Raw genomic sequence first — 10,896 nt, 5'->3', positions numbered from 1 at the left:
AAGTGGCTCGCGAGCCGCGGTTTGATGACCCCTGCATTAGACTGTCTGCAGAAATGTCACTGAAATGTTGCAGCATGTACCCAGCATGTACCCAGCATGTACCTGGGTCTTGTTCGTGATTGCCCCAGATTTGTTTTAGAATACTCGTCGGCACTACAGTATGTCCACCTTCTGATTTATTTATAAAATGTTTTACCAGGAAGAATACATTGAGAGTTACCTCTCGTTTTCAAGTACAGTATGTCCTGGGCATAGAGTTAAGATGACAAATAATAATTACTGTAGATAAATAATTAGATGTTACATTTGTTCACGAAGTATGCCTCTTCTTTATAATATATGTAGCCGTGAACCGGGATTCACCCCAATGAGCGAGAGGTTGCGCTTGCAAATAGTAGTTGTATAAGCCCGCGAAGGAGGAGAGTGCATTTGGCGGGAGGAAGCATGTCCCTTGACCCAGCAGCCCTGCGGGGAGGGTCAGGTGAGAGAGTCTAGCCAATGGGCGGAGGAGGTGCCAGAGATATAGGCTGTGGTTGCGCGCACGTGGAGCTAGAGCTGATTGGAGAGGAGAGGAGATGGAGAGTATGTGAGGGGAGGTTGAACCGCCCCGGCGCAGGCCAGGTGCCCCAGGCCCAGCTAGCCCTGAGTCACCTTAGAGACAAGCTGAGCTAGGAATCGCCTTAGTAAGGTTCCTGCCCCCCTAGTACTGTAAGTGTTGACCGGGACTATTCTGTCAAGAGGGAGGTCTGGGCTCAGACCCCCCCCCCTAAAGTTGCCGGAGTTCGGGTGGGAGCGCCCCGGACCCTAGAGAGAGAGAGAGGGATAGAGCGGTGTCGACGTACAGAGACCCTTTTTGAAGATCGTGACAGTTCCGAGCACCGGAGTGCTCGGCAGGTATTTCATCAAGTGCACCAACTGTATCATTCATTCACCCGAGACATAGTGGCTGCGCAGTCACCCATACACACACATAGGGCCTGGATAGATTGTCCCAAGAAGGCCTCAAACTCTCTCTGGACAAATGTCGGTTCTGCCGGACCTCAGTAACGTATGTAGGACACATAGTGTCCGGCGCCGGAATCGCCACTGATCCCGCTAAAATAGAAGCTGTCGTTAACTGGCCTCGCCCAGAGAATGTGGGGGAGCTGCGCTCATTCCTGGGTTTCTGCGGCTACTATCGGCGATTTGTGGAAGGGTACTCACGTAGGGCCAAAGCCCTCAACAGCCTGCTCCGCATATACCTGTCTGAAACGGGCCAGAAGAACCACTCTGCCAAACAGCCCTTCGGGGATAAATGGACCCCCGAGTGCGACCAAGCCTTCCACGACTTGAAGCAGAGCCTGACGGCTGCTCCGGTCTTGGCCTACGCCAATCCTGACCAACCCTACATCCTACACGTGGACGCCAGCCTGAGTGGCCTAGGAGCCATGTTGCATCAAAAATATCCCGAGGGGTTGCGACCCATAGCATATATCAGCCGTAGTCTCACAGTCAGTGAGCAGAACTACCAGGTACACAAGCTCGAGTTCTTGGCCCTTATGTGGGCCATAGTGGACAAATTCGGGACTATCTGTACGGGGTGTCGTTCAAAGTACGCACCGACAATAATCCTCTCACCTACAGTAGAGGCAACTCTTATTCGAACAAAAACCAGTGGCAATTCCCCAAAAAACTCAGGAAACACCCAGGTACATTCTGAATACATGCCTTAAACTTTCCTTAAACTAGCCCCAGCATTTCTGCATTGATTAATGGCCTATCAGATTAACAGCGGGGGTCCCTGGCAGTCCCATTCAAACTGAATTGGAATGCCAGGGATCCCTGCTGTGTTAATCCTATGGGTCGTTAGTCAATGCAGAAATACCTTAAACGTGCCTCAAACTAGCCCAGAACATACCCAGCACATACCCAGCACATACCCAGAATGTAACCCGGCTAGTTTACGGCAAATGTTAGAATAAACGTTGCCTCTACTGTACATCATGACCTCAGCCAAAGTTGATGCGACCGAGCATCGCTGGTTGGCCGCGCTCTTCAATTACAACTTCACCTTGAAATACAAACCTGGGCCTTTGAACATTGGAGCTGACGCCCTGTCGAGGCGACCGGGGTTGATCCCTACCACCGACGAAGATCAGTGGGAAGAGATTCCTGGGCCCGGGATAAGAGCACTCTGTGACACGGCAGCCATCATAGATGAACAAGTAGCCTTTTCAGAATTACGGGTGGCTGACTCCCTAGGGTGCACCTCTACCGCTATACCTGAAGCCTATCATGACCCGAGTGGGATGCATGTTACCCCCGATCAAATCATTGCTTGGGAGGACATGGTACGTTACCAAGAACAAGACCCAGTCGCAGGGACTACCCGTGATGCCATTCGACAAAAGCGACGGGGCCTGCTTCGCCAGACTCCGGGTATGTAGGAGGTATACTAATGCGGGAGGCGGACAAATTTGAAATACAAGATCGGCTGTTGTACCGAGTGGTGAAGTATCATGACCATCCTTGTCGCCGCCAATTTGTGTTACCAAAACGACTACAATACTTAGTGTTGAAAGCCCTCAATGATGAACACGGACATCTGGGGGTAGACAAGACTTTCGGACTAGTGAGAGATAGATTTTTTGGCCAAAAATGAGAGAATCTCTGTGGAGCATCACTGTCGTAGGTGTGTGCGGTGTATCCAACGCAAGACTCTACCCACTAGAGCTGCCCCCATGGGCCATCTAAGGAGTACGGGACCTATGGATTTAGTCTGCATGGACTTCTTGTGCATCGAACCCGACACCCATGGTATAGGGAACGTGCTGGTCATCACTGATCATTATACCCGCTACGCCCAGGCCTTTCCGACCAAAGATCAAAAAGCTATTACGGTGGCTAAGGTGCTCTGGGAGAAGTATTTCATGCATTATGGGCTACCTCAATGTCTGCACTCCGACCAGGGACGGGACTTTGAAAGTAAACTAATAAAAGAATTGCTGAATCTCTTGCACATTAAAAAGTCCCGTACTACCCCCTACCACCCAGAAGGGGATGCTCTACCCGAACGGTTCAATCGCACTCTGCTGGACATGCTGGGCACGCTAACGGGTGTAGAGAAGACTAAGTGGAGTCGCCATGTGGAAACTCTAGTACATGCTTATAATTGCACCCGACACGAATCTACCGGGTTCTCGCCCTACTTTCTTATGTTTGGCCGTGAAGCCTGTCTGCCAGTGGATATCCAGTTAAGAGTCTCCACCGATGGGGTGCACAATTCCACCCATTTTCGCTACGTACAAAGATTGCAAGAGAATCTACAGAAGTCCTATGGGCAAGCCGAGAGATCCACCGAAAAACTGAATGCCGGGAACAAAAGGCGCTATGATAACAAAGTAAAACATAGAGACAATAATCATGGTGATGCAGTACTGCTCCGCAACCTAGGATTACCGGGAAAACATAAGTTGGCTGACCGTTGGCAGGAAGGCGGTGTACAAAGTGATTTCACAAATGCCTGGCCTTCCAGTCTACCGGATCAAAGACTCGGAGGGTCGGATAAAGACGTGGCATCGCAATCATCTGCTCCCTATTCCCCAATTAGAAGAAGGAGACTTAGAGTGGCCTACATCTCCCCTGAGTGGGGAACTGTTATCAGAACAAGAAAGTCTGGAAGATCCAAAGGAAGGAACCTCTCAAAGGGGCCTTCCGGCCGCGGGGGCATCTCCCGGAGGAGCTACGGGCAAAGAGCCCCTTGGCCCCATGACAGAGACACTGACTCTAGTGAGTCCACCGCTAGTTCCCCAGAGCCCGTGCTTTGTGCCACAAAGAGACTTTACAGATATGCCCAGCCCCTCAAGGGCCGAGTTGGAAATACCTGATGAGAATTGCTATTCTCCCAAAGAGGTAGAGGAAGAGCCAATTCGTAGAAGCCAAAGAGCTGGCCAACCTCCCACGAGGTTGGCTTATGATCAGTTCGGGGCACCCCATTATGAGGCTCAGCAGTGGGCTCGCAGCCGGGTTCAATCAGTGATTATCATGTTCAGTGAAATGTACAAGTTGATAGAGAACCCAATGTATTAGTGTTTTTCATTATATAACTGGTTGTGTTGTTATCATTGTCCAAGCGGAGTCGTTGAAATCCACAGGGGGGGAGGATGTAGCCGTGACCCCGGATTCACCCCAATGAGCAGGAGGTTGCGCTTGCAAATAGTAGTTGTACAAGCCCGCGAAGGAGGAGAGTGCATTTGGCGGGAGGAAGCATGTCCCTTGACCCAGCAGCCCTGCGGGAAGGGTCAGGTGAGAGAGTCTAGCCAATGGGCGGAGGAGGTGCCAGAGATATAGGCTGTGGTTGCGCGCACGTGGGGCTAGAGCTGATTGGAGAGAAGACGGAGAGTTTGTGAGGGGAGGTTGAACCGCCCCGGCGCAGGCCAGGTGCCCCAGACCCAGCTAGCCCTGAGTCACCTTAGAGACAAGCTGAGCTAGGTTCCTGCCCCCCTAGTAACTGTAAGTTTTGACCGGGACTATTCTGTCGAGAGAGAGGTCTGGCCTCAGACCCCCCCTGGAGTTGCCGGAGTTCGGGTGGGAGCGCCCCGGACCCTAGAGAGAGAGAGAGAGGGATAGAGTGGTGTCGACGTACAGAGACCCTTTTTGAAGATCGTGACAGTTCCAAGCACCGGAGTGCTCGGCAGGTATTTCATCAAGTGCACCAACTGTATCATTCATTCACCCGAGACATAGTGCGCAGTCACCCATACACACACATAGGGCCTGCTGTGAGCGGGAGGACTAATCCGTAAGGATTGGACACGGGGTGGGCTCACCCGGTGGCGGGTGTGGGGATTATTGTTGGCTTCCGCCGTGGCGCAGGTTGTGGGGCATCCGCCGTGGCGCTAGGAAATGTTGACATCCGCCGTGGCGTGTTATATAATGTATACCCGTATACAGGAATGTTATGGCATGTAATGTACCGTGAGTTTGAACTGCAAGTAAAAGAGATTGGTTTTAGAATTTGGCTGTGTAAGTGTAATTCTTGCATATACGTCCTGCGAAGACTCACTCCCCCTTTGGCGGGAGCTGTCGCAGGTGGAGGCGCTGCACCCGTTGTAAATATTGCATGCACCCCAGGCTCTCCGTGGCAGAGACTTAGGCCCTGTGAGCCAGCAGGTAATACAGCACATAGCTACATATAATATTTCATAATAATAAAAATAGCTTCTTGTATAGCGCTGCTAGTTTTACATAGCGCTTTACAGAGACATTGTAAGGCGCTATGTAGACACAGGTCCCTGCCATGTGGAGCTTACAATCTATGTTTTGGGCGCCTGGGGCACAGGGAGATAAGGTGACTTGCCCAAGGCACAAGGAGCTGACACTGGGAATTGAACCAGTCAGTGTCTTTTACTCACTGAGCCACTCCTACTCCCTATAGAATAAGAGCTGTATAATTACAAATGGGATACATTTTTCCTGTCTACAATTGTTTGCTTGTATAGTTCTGGGTTACCTACATTATAAGTGCTCTCCATTTTCTTTCGGTATTGTACCGTTGCTCCTCCCTTTAGACCAGGGTTGGGCAACTCTAGTCCTCAAGTGCCACCAACAGGTCAGGGTTTTTAGGATATCCCGGCTTTAGCAGGGTGTGGCTCAATCAGTGGCTCAATCATTGGCTCAGTCGTTTACTGATTAGGGATAGAAATCCCAGAGCCAAGTGGAATCTACAACCTGTCCTCACATATACTAACACACAACCAAACCCTCCTGTTAAGTAGAGGTTTACACTTCGCACCAAGCGCCAAAGTGCGAGCATTTGATCTGTTTGCAGATCTGAACTGTTTTATATGTAAACTGACACTTAAGCGCTTCTTTTCTATTCAATCTTCCAAACAATTGTATATTACACCATCTTTTAGTGCCAGAGAAACAAATTTGATAGACAATATGGCAGAACTGTTAGGTGAATCGGAGTTTAATATAGATTCCCAGCTCTCGTGCATAAGTGACAGTGCCACAGGTTCGGATTGACTCGACCCATTTACTGAAGCACCCCCTTTGGGTATCATACACACTTCGTTCAACCCAAAGTCACTTTTTTATCCGTTATCAGTCTAAGGGGAGCTACATTAATACATTTTATACACTTGTTCTACGTGACTTTGAACAATTGAGTACAGATACAGTACATCATTTATGAAAAATAATCTAAGGAGAGGAGAAACTCTAGCATTGAAGGAGCTCAAAAAACTAGATAACATCATCATACGCCAGGCAGATAAAGAAGGTAGTATTGTACTACAAAATTGAACAGATTACATGTCTGAGGCTATCAGACTATTGTCTGATTCAGAGTCATTTCTGGTACTTCCAAATGATCCAACTACTGTATTCCAGTCTGAATTGTGTGCCCTGCTCAGAGAAGCTCTGACGTACTGCACCGACACACTTTATTCGAGCAAATACCCAGTATGTACCTGGCAGATACCTGGAATGCGCCGCTCCTCACCTCTGACAAGCCCCGTTGCATTTGCCTTCCCAGCCTGGGTTCATGCCTGGCTGACAGGCGGCTGATCTGTTAAATGATAATGATTAGGATTTAATAGGCTGCAATGCTTCGCGTGTCTACCAGATGGCATAAATTCATGAATTGTAATGCAGTATATATATATATATAATCGGTGGTTTGGGGCGTGAGTCCCAATCACAGTGCTCAATCCAAATCTGAACCTTTAGACAATAATCAATATAAGTCCACATATCATGGTAACAGGAAACTGTATCAGCCAGCAAGTAGAGTAATGAGACCCAGTGCTATATGAATGCAGCAAAAAAGACACTCAGTGTAATGGCAGTAGTCCATGTGTCATAATGGAATAAAGGTTAACATACCATTGTTGTATGGAGCTCGGCCATACCCAACCCTTGTGCTGCAGCACTATTCCAGGTCATCCAGTATCCCTGTGAGGGAGAAATATACTCACAGCAGGTTTGTTCCAATGCAGCGTGCAGCACGCTCAATATTCATGTAGAGGTTGAAATCCAAAGATTCCTGCGGTGCACAGCAAAATAGGGTAGAGGACCAGCAAGGTGTTGTTAAAAATCCTTTATTGAAACAGCATGGTACAGGGGACACACACTCTGACGCGTTTCGGACTGGTATAGTCCTTAGTCATAGAGCTGATCCGCACCATTCATCCCCACTGATTTAAAGGGCTAAGCCCGCCCCCCTACGTCATCGCGCTCCCTGCTTTTGGCGCGAAAATCGCTAATGTATAATCTAATTGGCTGGGACTCCCTGCGCACAGAATGACTAATTGCCGTGTATAACTTTGAAGGGGGGTGAAGTACCTCCCCCTGCGTCATCGCGCTACTCCTTTTGGCTAGAAAATCGCCAAGCTATAGCCTCATTGGCTGAGGCTCCCAGCCAATAGTAATGCCAGCTGCCCTGGGTATATCTGAGGACAGGGGGAATGACGCGCATCTGACTTCAGCGCCCAGACCCCTTTGCCGATACGTAGCACGTCGTTGCTAGGCAACGACTATAAACAAAAACAGAGAGTCCTCAACACATAGCGATACATGGCTATGTAATGCAAAAAGGGTGCCCAGGGAGGCAAGGAGGGATGGGAGAAGGAAAAAGGGGCGGGGGGAAGGGGGGGGGGGAGAGAAGGGAAAAGGAATGAGAGGAAGGGGAGGGAAGGGGGAAGTGGGGAGGGGGGGGGGGAAGGGGAGAGGGGGGGTGAGGGGGGGGAGGGGGGAGGGGTTTTGACTTACAAGAAAAGCATGTGGGGATGAACTAAACAAATAAAACTAACATGATAAAAACACACATTAAATCAAGTACAACAAAACATGAATAACATACAAATGCATAATGTGGCGAATCTAAAATCTGAAATGGAGGTTACATGTGTGGATTGGGGGAGAAAAATTGTTCACCAATATTTATCATGTTAGTATATTCAACTAATGTTCTTATTGATAATTAATTTTTGGTGATACATAAGTTTTGATCTATGATTAAACATATGTCGTAAAAACATGTATAATGTAATAAAGTATCCATTTGGGACAATTAATTTCTAGCTGTGTGAACAATAACCCTGGTTTTTAACGTAAGGCAAGCAATGTTATTATATGAGAATGCACTGGACATTGTATATTCATATTGCATATTATCTAGTACATTTGAATAGACGAAAGCTACTCTAGGTTTTTGGACCAAAATCTAGGGTAAGTCAGTTGATAGATTGGGCTCATTAATCCTTTTAGATCAAGTTAAAAAATGTTTGAGCTCCCAATCTTGGTTCATGCCCCTGGGTGCCAATGTCCCAAGGGCATAAATCCAGAACATCTCCCTACGGTTTAGTGATGCTTCTCTATGTCCTCCTCTAGGGTGTATAGGGATGGTCTCAATGGCACTATACGTAAGTGTTTTAGTTGATCCTGAGGGACACGTGTTAAAATGACGTGCTACCGGAAAGCGTTCATCGCTGTTCTTTATACTCCGGATGTGTTCTGTGATCCTTACTTTCAAAGCCCTAATGGTCCTGCCTATATAGCCACTTCCACATGCACATTTTAGTAAATAAATTACAAAGTTGGTGTTGCATGTCATAAATGACTCCAACCGATAAATTTGCCCTGTATGGACATCTCTTACTGATTTTAATGGTTCAGCGTATCTGCAGAGATTACATAGGCCACATTTAAAGAATCCCTTAGGCAGAGGTTTTGTATTTTTAGCTTTTAACTCAAACAAACTAGGAGATACATAATTGCCGATGGTTTTGGCTTTCTTAAATACCATTCTAGGTATAAAAGACCTACAGCAGAAACTCAACACATTTAAGGAAATGGAAGATTTTCAAGTTTTGGATAAAAAGTTGTCAAAAAATGTGGAGAAAGTGGAAGGTGAAATTATGCTAAAAAAACAGCAAAAATTTGAAAGAGATCGTATTGACTACGAGCGTCACCAAGTCTACGTTTGGCAGAGACCTCCACCATCAAGAAATACTGCACGCCAGGAAGTTGGTCAAAAAGGAGTCCAGAATAACAACAATAAAAAAGACAGATCCAGAAGATCCACACCAAAAAGATCTATTCTAAAAAAATCTGCAGAAGCCTCTAGCATGTCGGACATCTCTGATGGAGAAAGCCGTCAACATACAGTATCTTTCTCCACGGATGAAGATACAGATAGATACGGCGAGAATACTGATTATGAAACCCGGAATACGAAACATGGCGAGGCATCCACATCATATGACTTGAGGAGTCAAAAGGCGTCAAAAAACTCCATAAAGGGACAAGGCGCTCGAACAAAAGACGGGGCACAAAAGAAAAGAAAAATCGACCCCTGATGGAAGACCATAACGTCATTAATATTTCAGGAATAACCATTTCAGAGGGTGAAATAGCCGTGTTGAACAAGGGCCTCAACTTCGCCCCTATGAACAACTTCAACTTGTTCAACACGGTTATTGACCTACAAAAATATGTCCGCAAATTGTCTTTAAAAAAATGCTTTGCATCAAAAGATAAATCTATCCCTGAACCTCCTCCACTGGTTGACAGGGATCTTACAGACCCCTCTCAGACAGTCGACGACCTTCAAGTTGAGAGATTTTCTTTTAAAGAGTATGGGGTACTTCAGGATATGTTAGATCTTGAAAGAGATGATAATATTTCAGATTCCATGAGTACTGAGGAGCAGTTTTTATTTTTGAGTGGTATGAAACACACACAATTTAGGAGTAAATCCATTTTCTGTCCATCATTCTCCAAGGGTCCTCATTTACAGACCTATGAGAGGCTAGTGGAGAAAGAGCTACAGGATCTTGCCAAGGGCTATATATTCACTGCTCCTTCCTTTGACAACTTATCCAAAGAAGACAGAATAAATCTTAATGCATTAAAGAAGAGGTCTGATATTGTAATCAAAAATGCGGACAAAGGGGGAGCAGTGGTTATTATGCACACGGAAGCATACCATACAGAGGCCATGAGACAGCTGTCTAATACACAGGCATATTGTAAGTTGGATAAAGATCCTACACGATCATATCTAGCAGAGATTCGTGAATTGTTTGATCTGGGCAGGGAATTGGGAGTACTCAATAGTCGTGAGTCAACATACTTATACAACCCATTCCCAACTGTGCCTATTTTTCACCATCTCCCAAAGATCCACAAAACCTTGGTTTGTCCTCCTGGCAGACCAATTATATCTAGCATTGGATCTTTGGGAGATGGTCTATCTAGGTACGTTGATTATTTCTTACAAACTCTGGTAAAAACATTACCCGCCTATCTAAGGGACTCTGCGGATTTGCTTCAAGATATTCAAAGAATTCAATGGCTCAATGGTTACACTTGGGTTACACTCGATGTAACCTCTTTATACACGATTATTGATCACACTTTGGGCACGAGAGCAATTAGTCACTTTCTTAATCATTCTAATTTAAATTTGGCACAAAACACTTTTTTGTTAGATTCGGTGATGTTTTTGTTACAACACAATTATTTTATGTTTGATTCACAATTTTATTTACAGTCACAAGGCACAGCAATGGGCACGTCATTTGCACCATCATATGAAAATCTATATATGGGATTTTGGGAATCTATCTACATATTTGGTGACACTAACCCTTTTAGAGATAATATTATTTTCTACCGTCGCTTCATTGACGACTTATTATTTATCTGGAATGGGGATGATGACACTTTGCACGCTTTCTTTGAATATCTTGAGGCCAATACGTATAATTTAAGATTTACACATTGTTATAGTGACTCACAGATTGACTTCTTAGACCTACATTTGTACATTGATGTGGGTCAGAAAATACAGACTAATATCTTTAGGAAGACAAACTCTAAAAATTCCCTGCTCAGATCGAACAGTGC

Source organism: Ascaphus truei, chromosome 4 (genome assembly GCF_040206685.1).
Source record: "Ascaphus truei isolate aAscTru1 chromosome 4, aAscTru1.hap1, whole genome shotgun sequence".
In the NCBI taxonomy this organism is placed as follows: Eukaryota; Metazoa; Chordata; class Amphibia; order Anura; family Ascaphidae; genus Ascaphus; species Ascaphus truei.
Note: the sequence above shows the minus strand (reverse complement) of the source record.